The 14217-nt window shown below is 32.1% G+C and overlaps 1 pseudogene; it reads right to left on the reverse strand.

Moving 5' to 3' along the window:
- Positions 1 to 475: 475 nt before the first annotated feature.
- Positions 476 to 2264, reverse strand: LOC127101752 (probable pectinesterase/pectinesterase inhibitor 6; annotated as a pseudogene).
- Positions 2265 to 14217: the final 11953 nt, after the last annotated feature.

Raw genomic sequence — 14217 nt, forward strand, 5'->3', positions numbered from 1 at the left:
TTCATCAAAGCAACTTTCTAGATATTCGGAGTCTTCGATCCCTAAAATAAAAGTTTTATATTTTATAAATAAAAAATTAATTTTACAAAATACATAAGTATTCCTTAGACCCTCTTAGATAATGAGAGTCTTCGATCACAAAGACAAAGAAAATCACTCCGTCAAAGCAACTAGAAGTCTTTAATTGAAATAGATGAAGTCAAATAAATTTTTAATTTTTTATTAAAAATATATAATATATGGACAAGTTTCCTCCTAAGCTAATTGTTGGGGGAAGTCTATCATTGAGTCATAACTTTTTAGTCTGCCTTTTTCTATGGTAGTTGGAGCAGTCCTTTTCCTATGAGTAAGAATATATGAATTTTTTTTAATCATAACTATAGTAATAAATTACATAAAATTAAATGAACTGCATGATTTGAAATATTATTATTTAGTTTTATAAAAAGTTTGATGAGAACAAACCCTTGAGGGGCACATGGTTTCATGGTTAAATACATGATGACATGAACATGAATATGAACATGAACAATACACAACACACCAACAACCATAAATATGATAATTGCATTGTAGAGGTGGGTAAATATGATACACATGGTGTCTTTGGATTGAAGAGCTCTATATTTATCTGATGCTGTTTTTTTTTCCTTGTGTCTTTGGACTGAAATTCATCATGAGAACAATTGAATTGTTGAAGGTTCAAATTCACGAGCAAATATGTCTTTGTAAACCCTCTCATCCATTCCTATATACATACCTCTCCCTACATAGTTAGCCATTAAAACTCATTCAATTGTTTCATTGCATATTTTCTCTTCTTTTCTCTCTTGTTTGTGCATGGTAAAGAATTATCATGCAATCAAACACCATACCCTCATGTCTGTAACCATTACATTGGAACCACTAATACACTATCAACCATACATTCTTCTTCATTCCATGATATTGCCATTAAGGTTACCATGGACCAAGCTATTGACGCATACAAACTTGTGTCCACCATGGATTTGAACAATTTCAAAGACAATAGAGCCAAGTCAGCATGGGAAGATTGTGTAGAGCTTTACGAGGATACAATTTATCAACTTAATCGCTCCATAAACTCAAACAATTTTAATGACAAATTAACTTGGCAAAGTGCTTCCATTACCAATCATCAAACTTGTCTAAATGGTTTCATTGATTTCAACCTTCCTTCTCACTTAAACTACTTCCCTTCCATCTTAACCAACTTTACTAAATTGCTTAGCAATTCCTTGTCCATAACCAACACTCTAGCTTCTTTTTCCTGCCTCAAATACTAAAAAAATAAAATAAAGGAAGAAGGTTGCTATCCGATGAATTTTCATATTCAACTCCATGCTGACTTGGCTTATAGTTTCCACTTCCATGTTGTGCCACCACAATATCAGGACTTGGTGTTGTCTGCAAAAGCTTTCTATTTGAACCTGAAATCCAATAGGGGAATTCATCTTATAGCAATCTTCTTCAACCATTTTGTTTTGTGCTGGACAATGATGACGACGACGATGATAATGAAGAAGCTAAAGCGTTGCTAATGGACAAGGAATTGCTAAGCAATTTAGTAAAATTGGTTAAGATGGAAGGGAAGTAGTTTAAGTGGGACGGAAGATTGAAATCAATGAAACCATTCTGGCAAGTTTGATGATTGGTAATGGAAGCACTTTGCTAAGTTAATTTGTCATTAAAATTGTTTGAGTTTATGGAGCGATTAAGTTGATAAATTGTATCCTCATAAAGATCTACACAATCTTCCCATGCTGACTTGGCTCTATTGTCTTTGAAATTATTCAAATCCATGATTGAAACAAGTTTGTATGCTTCAATAGCTTGGTCCATGCTAACCTTAATGGAAATATCATGGAATGAAGAAGAATGTATGTTTGATAGTGTATTAGTGGTTCCAATATAATGGTTACACACGTGAGGGTATGGTGTTTGATTGCATGATAATTCTTTGGCATGCACAAACAAGTGAGAGAAAAAGAAAAAGTATACAATGCAACAATTGAATATGTGTATATGATTAAAGGGTAGCTATATGGGAAGAGCTATGTGTATAGGAATGGATTAGAGGACTTGCTTAGAAGTATTTGGTTATGAATGAAAATAAAGTGCAAAGGAATGGTGCAATATATAGGTCAAAAAATTTGGCTTTGGTAGGCCATAAAGAGATAATTAAACACATATGATGAAAGCTTTTATTTACTTACATTTCCCAAATTTATTTGATGGGCCATCTGCTAAGTTCATGCAAAAAAAAAGAATGTTGGATTAATTTAATAGTATTTATATGATTAAAAGTTTGGCTGAAAAATACCTTAATACCATGATTATTTGAGTTTATGATTAATTAGGTTAATGAAAATTTGAAATTCAAAATTTAAATCCATTTTCTTTCTTTGTGAATGTTTTAAGGCGACTTTTGGAATAAAATATTTATAAAAAAACATCTTTAGGCAAACAACACCAATTTGTTTTATTTCTTTTAATTTTCTCCCACACACATAAAAGTATCTTCATCATCAAAAATACATATAAGAAAGAAGGAAAAGAGAAGAGAATAATTGAAAACAAGATCTAAAACTGAACAAGAATCGACGTTATAAATTCGGGTACGTTTTTACTATTATCCATAAATTAAAAAGGAAATATGCAGTATTTTTTTTTTCTATATGATTCATATTATATGTTCACAAAAACATTCATCTTGGCAATACATTGTACAATTTAATGAAAACTTTCACACATATAACTATACATATTGTCATGATCCTATTAAGTTCTGTCATACTGTTTGAAGGAATAACACTACTGTGTAATCCGATGACAATTTAAAATATGTATTTGCAATAGAATGGTAGTGAATTTTGCATGAACTGCCATCACTCTATGTAGAGAGAAAATAATAATAAATGATACTATTGAAATATGGATTTTAAGTTATTTGTTGATTTTTGAATAAAATATTATACTTATATTTTAAAATTATTTATTAAAGAGAATTTATTAATTATTAAAGTGGACAAATTCATAAACGTTTATAATTTTAAATTTTATAATTTAAATTGTAATTATGAATTTCAATCTATTATTTAATTTTGAAGTAAAAAATATACCGTCTAATTTAGAATTATTTGAATTAGAAATTTGTTAATCATTAAAGTGGTCAAATTAATTGAAGTTTATGATTTCAAATGATGCCATTGAATTTTAATTTGACTGCTATGTGAATCACTTATTTTGTTCAAAAGTTTATTATTATGAAACATATACATATCATCCAACGATGGATCATGACTTATAATCAATGAAATTAAAGTGTTTATTAACATATTTGTATATCCAAAGATAGATATGCATGTTATTTTGAGTATGATTAATTCTTCATTAAAGTATGTTATCGGTTTATTTTATTGAAATGTACATATGAATCACTCAAAGGTGAATTTAGATATATGATTAAAGTTAAATTGGTTTAAATCTATGAAATTTATTCAAGGCATTAACGTATGAGTGTGTTTTAATTGTTTGTAGTTGCTACTAATATGTTTGTCTTGGGCAATGCAATGACAAAGTTTAATGGGTTGAACTATGTTGATTGGTCTAAAAAGAATCAGTTTCAACAGGATATTATGGACTTGGACATGACATTGATAATGGATGAGAAGCCTACACCTAGTACAGAGGACAGGGCAGAAGATGAAAGGTCTTTTTTAGAGACTCGAGAAAGGTCCAACAGGTTGTCTTGGAATTTGATGAGTGAGTTGACGACTAAAAGTTTGAATGGTCTCAACCCATTCATGATCATGTGACTCAAATTGGAAATTCGACAGCAAAGTTGAAGTCCTTAGATGTGGATGTGAATGAATCTTTTCCTGTACGCTTTATCATAAACTCGCTTCCTCTTGAGTTTGGACAATTCAATGTGAATTACAACACCATCAAAGAAAAAAAAAGGAATTTTCAAGAAATTAAGGTCATGTTGGTTCAAGAAGAAGGGATGTTAAAGAAGATGAAGGATCGTTCTTTTCATCTCACGACTCATGATGGAGCCAGTTGCAGTAAGGTCAAGCCCGACAACAAGGACAAGAAGAATGGAAAAACTCGTTTAAAGGTTAATAAGGGTGGTTTCCAAAAGAAGAAGAAGTGTTATTTCTATAAGGAGAACAAACACTTCAAAAAGGAGTGTCCTAAAAGGAACACGTTGATAAAAAAAGAAAGGTATGTTTTATGTTTCAATAAATTTTGAACCAAATCTTATTGAAGTACCAAATAATACTTTATGGCTTGATTCGGGTGTGACTACTCATGTGTCACATATTATGCAGAGATTCCTTTCGATTCAAATCATAAAAGGAAGTGAATAGTTTCTTTATATGGGAAATAGAATGAAAGCATGAATAAAGGGAATTGAGACGTACATATCGATCTTGGATACTGAATATCATATAGATCCGAAAAGTTCTCTTTATGTACCTGGATGTTTTAGGAATTTAGTTTCTGTTGCAAAGTTGGAAGAATTGAATTTTAATTTTAGGATTGAAAACAATGTATTTTATTTATTTAAAGATTCATATTATTATGGTTCTGGTATTTTAGTTGATGGGTTATATCGTTTTAATCTTGATATTAATTTAAAAAAATCTCTGTTTAATATTGAATGTGTTGTTTAAGCGAAGTAAAAATAATGAGAGTTTTTCTTATTTGTGGCATCAAAGATTAGACCACATATCTAAAGAAAGACTAATAAGGTTAATGAAAGGTGAAATATTACCTCAATTGGATTTTGGTGACTAGAATATATGTTTGGATTGCATCAAAGGAAAACACACTAAACAAATATCTAAGAATCCGTCTACAAGAGGCAGTGAACTCCTTGAATTGATACACACTAGTATTTGTGGTCCCTTTGATGTTCCTTCTTAGGGAGGGGAAAATATTTTATCACTTTTATTGATGATTTTTTACGTTACTGTTACTTGTATTTATTGCATGAAAAAAAACTCAATCATTGGACATGTTAAAAGTACTCATTAATGAGGTGGAAAGACAATTGGATAGGAAAATAAAGATAGTGGCGTCTGATAGAGGTGGTGAATATTATGGAAAATATAATCATAAAGGACAATGTCCAGGTCCATTTGCAATGTTTCTCGAAAGTCGTGGCATATGTGCATAATATACTATGTCTGGCATACCACAACTAAATGGTGTGGCTAAGAGGCGGAATCTTACTCTCATGAATATAGTTAGGTCAATGTTAAATTATAGTAATGTACTATTATCATTGTTGACTTATGAATTAAGAAGCGATGCATATTTTCTTAATAGAATTCCTAGCAAGGAAGTTCTTAAGACTCCTTATGAGTTATGGACAGGAAGGAAACCTAGTTTAAGAAATCTTCATATTTGGGGATACAAGGCTGAAGTAAGAGTGCATAGTCCACATGAAAAGAAGCTTGATGCAAGAAACATTAGTGGTTTTTTCATTGGGCATCCTGAAAAATCAAAAGGGCATAGTTTTTATTGTCCTGATCATAGTACGAGAATAATTGAGTCTAGTAATGCTCAGTTTATTGAAAATGACGAGTTCAATGGGAGTGAGAAATCACATAAAGTGGATATTATGGAGACTCGTGGAAAATATTCTTCACCTAAAAAGTATTATTAAGTTGTTGTCCCTCTGGTTCTGGTATTGTCATACAACACACATAGACAACACATTAATATTCAAAATACACAAAATGATTATATAGTTGATGAACCGATTGACAATGTACAAGTCACAAATGAGCAAGAACAAATGAATGAAGAAACACAAGAAATAACAGTAAGAATGTCTGAAAGGCAAAGAAGACCGGCTATTTCGAAAGATTATGTTATTTATTCACTTGAACATGAATGTGATTTGAGAATTAATGAGGATATAATCTCATTCACACAAGCCATGGAAAGTGGAAATTTTGAAAATTAGATCAATGATATGAAAGAAGAGTTAAAATCAACTGATGACAATAATGTATAACGTAAAATCGAGTTTTCTAAAGGTTCAAAACGGGTTGGTTGTAGATGGTTCTTTAAGACTAAACGAGACTCAAAATGCAACATTGAAAGATATAAAGCTAGACTCGTCACCAAAAGTTTCACTCAAAAGGATGTTGCTGACTACAAAGAAACATTTTCTCCCATTTCAAAGAAGAACTCTTTGAGAATTGTTTTGGATTTGGTGGCTCATTATGACTTAGAGCCTCACCAAATGGATGTGAAGACCGCCTTTCTAAATGGTAACTTAGTGGAAGAAGTGTATATGGCTCAACCTGAGGGTTTGTTACTACAGGAAAAGAAAGTTTAGTGTGTAAATTAAAGAATTCAATATATCGACTAAAGATAGCTTCTAGACAACTGGTATCTTAAATTTAACAATATTGTTTTGTCACGTGGTTTTGTAGAGAACATTGTATATCAATGTATTTATTTGAAGGTCAGTGGGAGCAAATTCATAATTTTGATCTTATATGTTGATGATATTTTACTTGCTGCCAATGATTTTGCTTTGTTACATGATGTAAAGAAGATTCTCTCTAATAAATTTGAAATGAAGGATATGGGTGAGGCATCATATTTGATAGGAATAGAAATATTTTTTAATAGATCACAAGGACTGTTGGGATTGTCTTAGAAAGACTATATAAATAAAATATTAGATAGATTCATAATTAATAAATGCTATGCTGGGATAGTTCCTATTCGGAAAGGGGATAAGTTTAGTAAAACGGAATGTCCCAAAATGAATTAGAATGAAAATAAATTGAGTCTATTACCTATGCATCAGAGGTTGGAAGCTTAATGTATGCCCAAACATGTACTCGACAGGATATCGGTTTTGTCGTTGGTATGTTGGATCGACATCAAAGAATCCTGGAATGAATCATTGGAAAGCTGCAAAGAAAGTTATTAGGTACTTATAAGGCACCAACTATCACATGCTCACATAAAGAAGATCAGATCAACATGAAGTGGTTGGCTACTCAGATCCAGACTTTGCGGGATTTTTCGACTCAAGAAAATCTACATTTGGGTATCTTTTTATTCTGGTTGGAGGAGCAATATCATGTAAGAGTGGAAAACAATCCAGCATTGCTACTTCTACTATGGAGGAAAAATGTGTGGCGTGCTTTGAGGTCATAATTAAATCATTGCGGAACTTTATCTCAGGGCTAAGTATTATGGACAGGATAGTTAGGCCGCTAAGGATTTATTATGATAAATCTACAAATGTCTTCTTCTCTAAGAATCACAAATATTCCAAAGGTTCTAAACACATGGAATTTAAGTACTTATTAGTGAAAGAAGAAGTGCAGAAACAAAAAGTGTCATTTGAACATATTGGTATAGGTTTAATGATAGTGGATCCGTTAACTAAAGGTTTACCGCCCATGACATTTGGTAACCATGTAGAAAGAATGGGCATCATGTAAAAGTCCTTGTTAACATTATAATATGATTGGTATATATACATATATAGTTTAATGTCCGTATTGTATGACACTTGTGAAGTCAACTAAGGATATGTTTCTGCCGAGTTTTGTTATCCATATTATGCTATATATATATATATATATATATATATATATATATATATATATATATATATATATATATATATATATATATATATATATATATATATATATATATATATATATATATATATATATATATATATATATATATATATATATATATATGTATGTTATTATTAATATGTGATGACAAGGCTGTCTTCGAAAAGATATGAAAGATGCATTATTGTATCCCTTAAAGTTATTTGAATTGGATTTATTTGTGATACATGGAAAGAATCAAGTTGATGAATAATTTGTGACTGCCATGATCTAATCATTTCAATTCATTAAATATAATGACTTGGTGCTTTTAATGAATGGTACATAATTATGGTATAAGATTTAAACATCAAGTTTCCACATGAGTCAAGTGAGAGACTGTTGGATTAATTTATTAATCAAATAAATATGACTCATGTAATTAAAATTTTGGCTTAAATGAAAGATACCTTAATGTAATGATTATTTAGGTTTATGGATAATTTAGCCAATGAGGTTTTATTTTGAAATTCGAATTTTAAATCTCTCTTATCTCTCTTCATGGATGTTGGGACATGACTCTTGGGATAAAATGTAACTGTTGGAATAAAATGTCTATAAAAACCTAATTTTAGGCAAGTAACACCAAGTTTTCTCATGCCTTATAATTTTTTCACAAATACACAAAAGTATCTTCATCATCAAATACACATATAATGAAGAAGGAAGAGAAGAGAGGGTAATTGAAAACAAGATCAAGAACCGGACAAGAATCGATGTTATGTAGCCGGGTATATTTTCACTATTTTTCATAGAAATTATAATAGTATGAAAATCATGATATCAAGATCCTAAATATGAAATTATCTAATAAAAAATACTACAACGTATTCTTTTACAAAAAGAATTTTTCAATTATAGCATTTAATATATGTATGGAAATTTTTAAATGACAATAGATGAAACACGTGAGAGGATCTTCTTTTCACTCGTGGTGAGAATAAGAATAACCATCACATTTAACAAGAAATAGATGACTTCTAAAGAATTTTTGAGTGAATGTCAAATCAAACATTCCATACCTCAAGCAAATAAAAAATATAGGGGATAACTTTTCTACTCATCAATAAAAGTTAGATAGTGCACATTCCATCAATCACATCGTAGCATTTAATTTTATCTTGTATAATTATTTATTAAATTGATATTTTTTTTGTTTTTAAAACAATTTACTTTTAGGGTAACTCTACCCAATTTTTTCTGTTGGATAAATAAAAATTCACCAAAAATATATATAAGAACCTATCCTAAAAAGTTGAATAGAATTATCCATAAAATAAATTATTTTAAAACCTCTCAATTGTATCATCCCAAGTGGTAATCAAGTGGTTTGTTAACTCCACGTGTCTATTTAAGTCATTCTCGAATATTAAATTTAAAATTATATTTTAGTTGGAATTCAATTTTTTGTTCAGTATGATTTAATCTTTTTAGGTTTTACTAATTATATGGTTTTGTTAAATTAAATTGAGTTAGAAATAAAAAAAACATTTTTTAAAATTTTATTTTATTTCACTATTTAAAAAATATATATATATATATTTGAATTAAAACTCATCGATACTCTAAAGTTCGATTGAGTATCGGTATTTATATATATATATTTTTTATTCAAAATTTAAATTTATTTTAAATAAATTAATGTAAAAAAGTCAACTTTCTACATTGATTATTCATGAATCTAAAAAGTCAATTTTCTCTTATATACAGAACAAAGTGAGACACTACATAATGGTGAATATATACTAGACCAAACATTAGATGCAAGTGCAGGTGGCTGAAAAATGTCACATCGATGTCTCTCATTATTGAACAGAGAGCGTAACATGTATAAGAAAATGAACAATCTTTTAGGAGAAATAATCTATCATTACTTTGAAAAAGTCAAAACCTAATTTTTCTGCTGACACATACTTGGGTCATTTTAATGTGCAAAGTAGTTTTAAGCGTTTCACTTTCCCCATAATGATAACTTATGAAGTGCTTAAGGAGTTCCCTTCTCTTTCACGTTTTAATGTACTAAATTCCTCTTCTCTCACTTATTTTGGAGCATTTTCAGGTAATAAAATAGAAGGAAATGAGCCTCAGACTCGAGTTCAGTTGGGAAATCCTCATACTCCCTCTTTGGGTTAGCTTGTTAAAAGCTTAAGTCCCCTTATCTTCTGTACCCCAATCAAATTTTATTCACACATCTCCATAATTTTGAATGGAAAGTTTTGTTTGGTGGATATTGTTTTCTCTCCTTCAAGTGGTATGTCCAAAAGAATTTTTTTGGCAGCAAATCAGGACTCTGGTATCTCTCCACATGATTTAAGGGGTGATTTTTCTATGGTTAATTAGAATCTTGATTTTTCACTTAACACTATTCCACTTGCTATAGATTTATCTTCTCTATCTCCTTTGCTCTGTAGTATGGCGATTGCATTTGTACCAAATGTTAGATGGGCGTCAGATTCGCCTATTGGAATGACTATTGAGCATCCATTTTCTAGACTCTCCACACCATTGTTAGATTCAGGTACTGATACTCGTCTAACTTTTATTGATTTTTGCATGCAAGATAGTGTTCCTCGGTCTAGTCCCAATGAAGGGTTGAGTTACCAAGGGCTTAACTTGTCCATTGGTATAAATTGTGCTCCTTTTTCACGTGTTTCGCGTCACTTACAGCCTATCCATTTATCATTCAAGGTTTTGTAACTTTAGATAGTAAGAAAATGACCAAGTTGTTCAAAATTACCAAGCAATGAGGCTGTACTTTTTTGCTCAGTAATAAGGTTGAGGTTGGCATTTAGCGGGTATAGAAAAAAGAGATAGGCAGTTGAAGTTAGATAGGTTGTCCATGATTTGTTGCAATGTTCGTTGGGTCTTTTAATATTCATTGGTTGGAAAGTATGGTTAAGAAGAAAAACGTGAGAGAGCTCATCATTTATAAGTTTTTGGAATTCCTACCGATTCATGAGACTAAGCTCAGTGAGGTTTCCGATTCTCTTTTTGATTCTCTCTGAGGGAATATTTTATGTGATTGAGGTTTTTCCGCATCAACGGTTAATAGTGGTGGCCTTCTCTCTATTTGGTGCAGTTCGAATGGGTTATCTTATTTTCTTTGGTTGTCTTGGGTACCTAGGTGTTTGTGTTGAGTGGAAGATGGTTAAGATGATCTATTTTGTGTTTAATATTTATTCTAAGTGTATCCTCAAAGAGAATAGGGTCATTGTAGAGTGATCTCTTTTTGAGGAAGGCTAATCTTGGTGGGAATGTGTAATGTGTTATACCGGATTTTAATTCTATTTTTTTGTCTGAAAGAATTGCACTTGATGGTTTTGATTGTATTGATGGTAATATTGGCTGTCTTGATTTTAGCAACTTTATTTATGAGATGGATTTGTTGGATCTTTCTCTTTTAGGTAGGAGTTTTATTTGGAACAATCTTATTATTAGGGGATTTGAGTTGTCTGGATAAGATTCTTATATTGGTTGGTTAGTGGGAGTTGTGGGGACAACGTATTAACGTTCTCTTCTTAGAGATATGTATGATCACTATCATATCATCCTTACATATTCAAACATGTTATCAGATACCAAGGCATTTCTATTCAACAATCTTTGGATTTCTCACCCATGTCTTCCTGAGGTGGTCTTGAGTAGTTGGTCTAGCTCCTATTTTCCCGGCTAGAAAGCTTTCGTATTGCAAGAGAAACTTAAAGATCTTAAAGGTGTTTCAAAATTTTGGAACCGTTAATTTTTTGGTAACCTTGATTCTCATATTGCTTCCTCGAGGGGAAGGTGAGTACTCTAGATGTGGGAGTTGAATAGGATAGAGAATATTGATTTTAGGAAGAAGGTTGTCTCAGATCTATGGTTCTTCAATCGAACTAAAGATTCTGATACTTTTCAGAGATCTAGAGTTATGTGAATTAAGGAGGGTGATGCTAACACTAGTTTCTTTCATGCCTGTATTAACAACTAATTTAGAAGGAATGAATTTTTAGGTCTAAAGACATGGGATGCTTGGGTGGAGTGGTTTCAAATATTCATCAGGAGATGGTTAATTCCTTCTTTAACAATTTTAGAGAATCTCTTTTTGATTGACCTAGGTTGGATGAGGTCTTCCCAATCTCTCTTAGATGACGGTCATGATGGTCTTACCACTCATTTCCTCCTCATTGGGATTGATCAGGATGTTGCTTTGTGTGATGGGAATAAGAGTCGTGGCCTTGAAGATTTCAACTTATCCTTTTTTATAAGGTTCTAGCCCCCTTTTTAAGGATGGTGATGGGATTATTTTGAGCAATTTAATATGTTTGCTTTTCTTCCTCATGATTTTTCCTCCTTTTATATTACCTCGATTCCTAGGTAGGGTCTCTTTAAATATCATTGTTAAAGTCTTTGTGGGTAGGCTTTCTAGTGCAATGGATAAGCTTATTTCTTCTAACCAGCCAGCATTCCTGAAAGGTGGGCTTCTAGTTGATGGGGTTATTGTTGTGAATGAGTTGGTGGACCTAGATAAGAAGAGTAACAAATATTGTTTGATTTTTAAAGTAATTTTTTAGAAGACATATGACACAGTGAGTTGTTCCTTTCTGGACTATAGGCTTCCTAAATTTGATTTTAATGATAATTGAAGAGGTGTGATTCATGCTTGTGTTTTTCGGGTAATCTTATAGTCTCGGTGAATGGTTTCTCAGCCCAATAAATTATCATACAAAGAGGGTTGAAGAAAGGTGATCCCTTGGATCTTCTCCTTTTTCTCTTGTTAGCTAAAGGTCCCAGTAGGCTTTTCTATATGGGTGTGGATTAATATGTGCTCTCAGGTTTCAGGGTGGGATCCTCAAATTTGGTGGTCTCACATCTTCAATATGTGGATGACACGATTATTCTAGCGGATGCTTCCATAAAGAATATTTGGTCCATTAAGGATATTCTCCGAGGGTTTGAGTTAGCCTCGAGAATTCATGTCAATATTACCAAGATTACTCTCATTGGAGTGAATTATCACCCTACTTTCTTATGCCTAGTTTGTGATTTCCTTCATTGTCAATGAAAGTCTCTCTCGTTCAAGTACTTTAGCCTTTCAAAGGGGAGAACTCCTATTTATCTTCTACGTGGTAACTCTTGGCTAGTCTCATCACAAGTCGGATCCACTCGTGGAGGCATATGTATGATTCCTATTAAGGGAGAGTGATCCTTCTCAATTATGTTCTTAATGTCATTCTTATATTCTTTATGTCTTTTTTAAATACGCTAGTTAAGCTTTTGAAGATAATTGTGAAAATTCAACGAAGATTTCTATGGGGTGGTGTTATAGGGGGCTCAAAGATCGCTTGGGTTAGGTGGTCTAATATGTACATGTCCGAGAAGCTTGGGACTCTACATGTGCGATATTCGGGTGGTTAACCTAGCCCTTATGGGTAAGCGAATGTGGCGGCTGATTTCGGGTGCTTCAGGTATCTGGCGTGATATTTTATCCGCTAGATATAAAGTTACTTTGATTTTTTCAGTCTTGGGTGGTAAAGTTGAGTGTCTTTGATTTGTGTCCCCTTGGGGTAGACGGGTGTCTCTCCTCGGATTTAAAAGAGATGACCCATCAGGTTGGTTTCAGGATAGTATGCTTAAGAAAGTTGGACTTAATACTCTCATAGTTTAAGAGAGATCCTTAGGTTGGGGATACTCCTTTTAGAATTAAGTTCCATAGGCTTTTTTTTATCTCTGAGCAGAAAGATCTTTCTGTGGGGGAGGTCTGTAGGTGGAAAGGTCAGACTTCGGTTTGAGACCTTCATTGGAGAAGAGACAGACTTTTTAAGTATGAACACGTGTTGATATCTGATATACTCTGAGTAATAAGGGATTTCACCTTTCCTCTCAGCCTGATAAGTGGTGGTGGCGTCATTCTTAAGACGGTCCTTATTTTGTGGTCTATGTGTACTCTTTCATTCTCACTTGTGAGTTTCCAAGAGATTGATAAGTCTCGTCACTGGAGTTGGTCGTTCCTAGTATCTAGAGTAGTTTGTCCCCCTCTAAAGTAATTATTTTCTCCATTCTGTAGTTTGTTCTTAGTATCTAAAGTAACTATTGTCTCTTGCCCTTTCTGTTCGGGGACTCTTCAGTCTTCCTCTCTTTTTTTTACCTTGTATTGTAGTATATGTCTAGTACAGAATTTTCGGTTGGTTTGGTTGGTATGTAGCCTTATCTACCACGTGCCTCGGGATGTGCCTTTTGTTTGGTTGGTTACTAAATACCACGTGCGTCCTCTTTCAGTCCTCTTATTTATACTGTTGATATTTAGTATCTTTGTTTTATCTATATATTTTATTTGTTTTTAAAGAATAACATTAGAGTAGTGAATTGTTTACGTAACATATAGTTTATTAAAAGTCTTGAATTGAATTCATAACCTTTTGTTAAAATACTTCATCTTTTATTAGTCAACCATGCGCTTATTTTATTTAATTATTGCACCGAAATTGTAATATATGAAAATTGATGTTCAATTATTATTCTTGAGAGAGATCATGCATTTGCCGCCCTT

Source organism: Lathyrus oleraceus, chromosome 7, assembly GCF_024323335.1.
Source record: "Lathyrus oleraceus cultivar Zhongwan6 chromosome 7, CAAS_Psat_ZW6_1.0, whole genome shotgun sequence".
NCBI classification, from domain to species: Eukaryota; Viridiplantae; Streptophyta; class Magnoliopsida; order Fabales; family Fabaceae; genus Lathyrus; species Lathyrus oleraceus.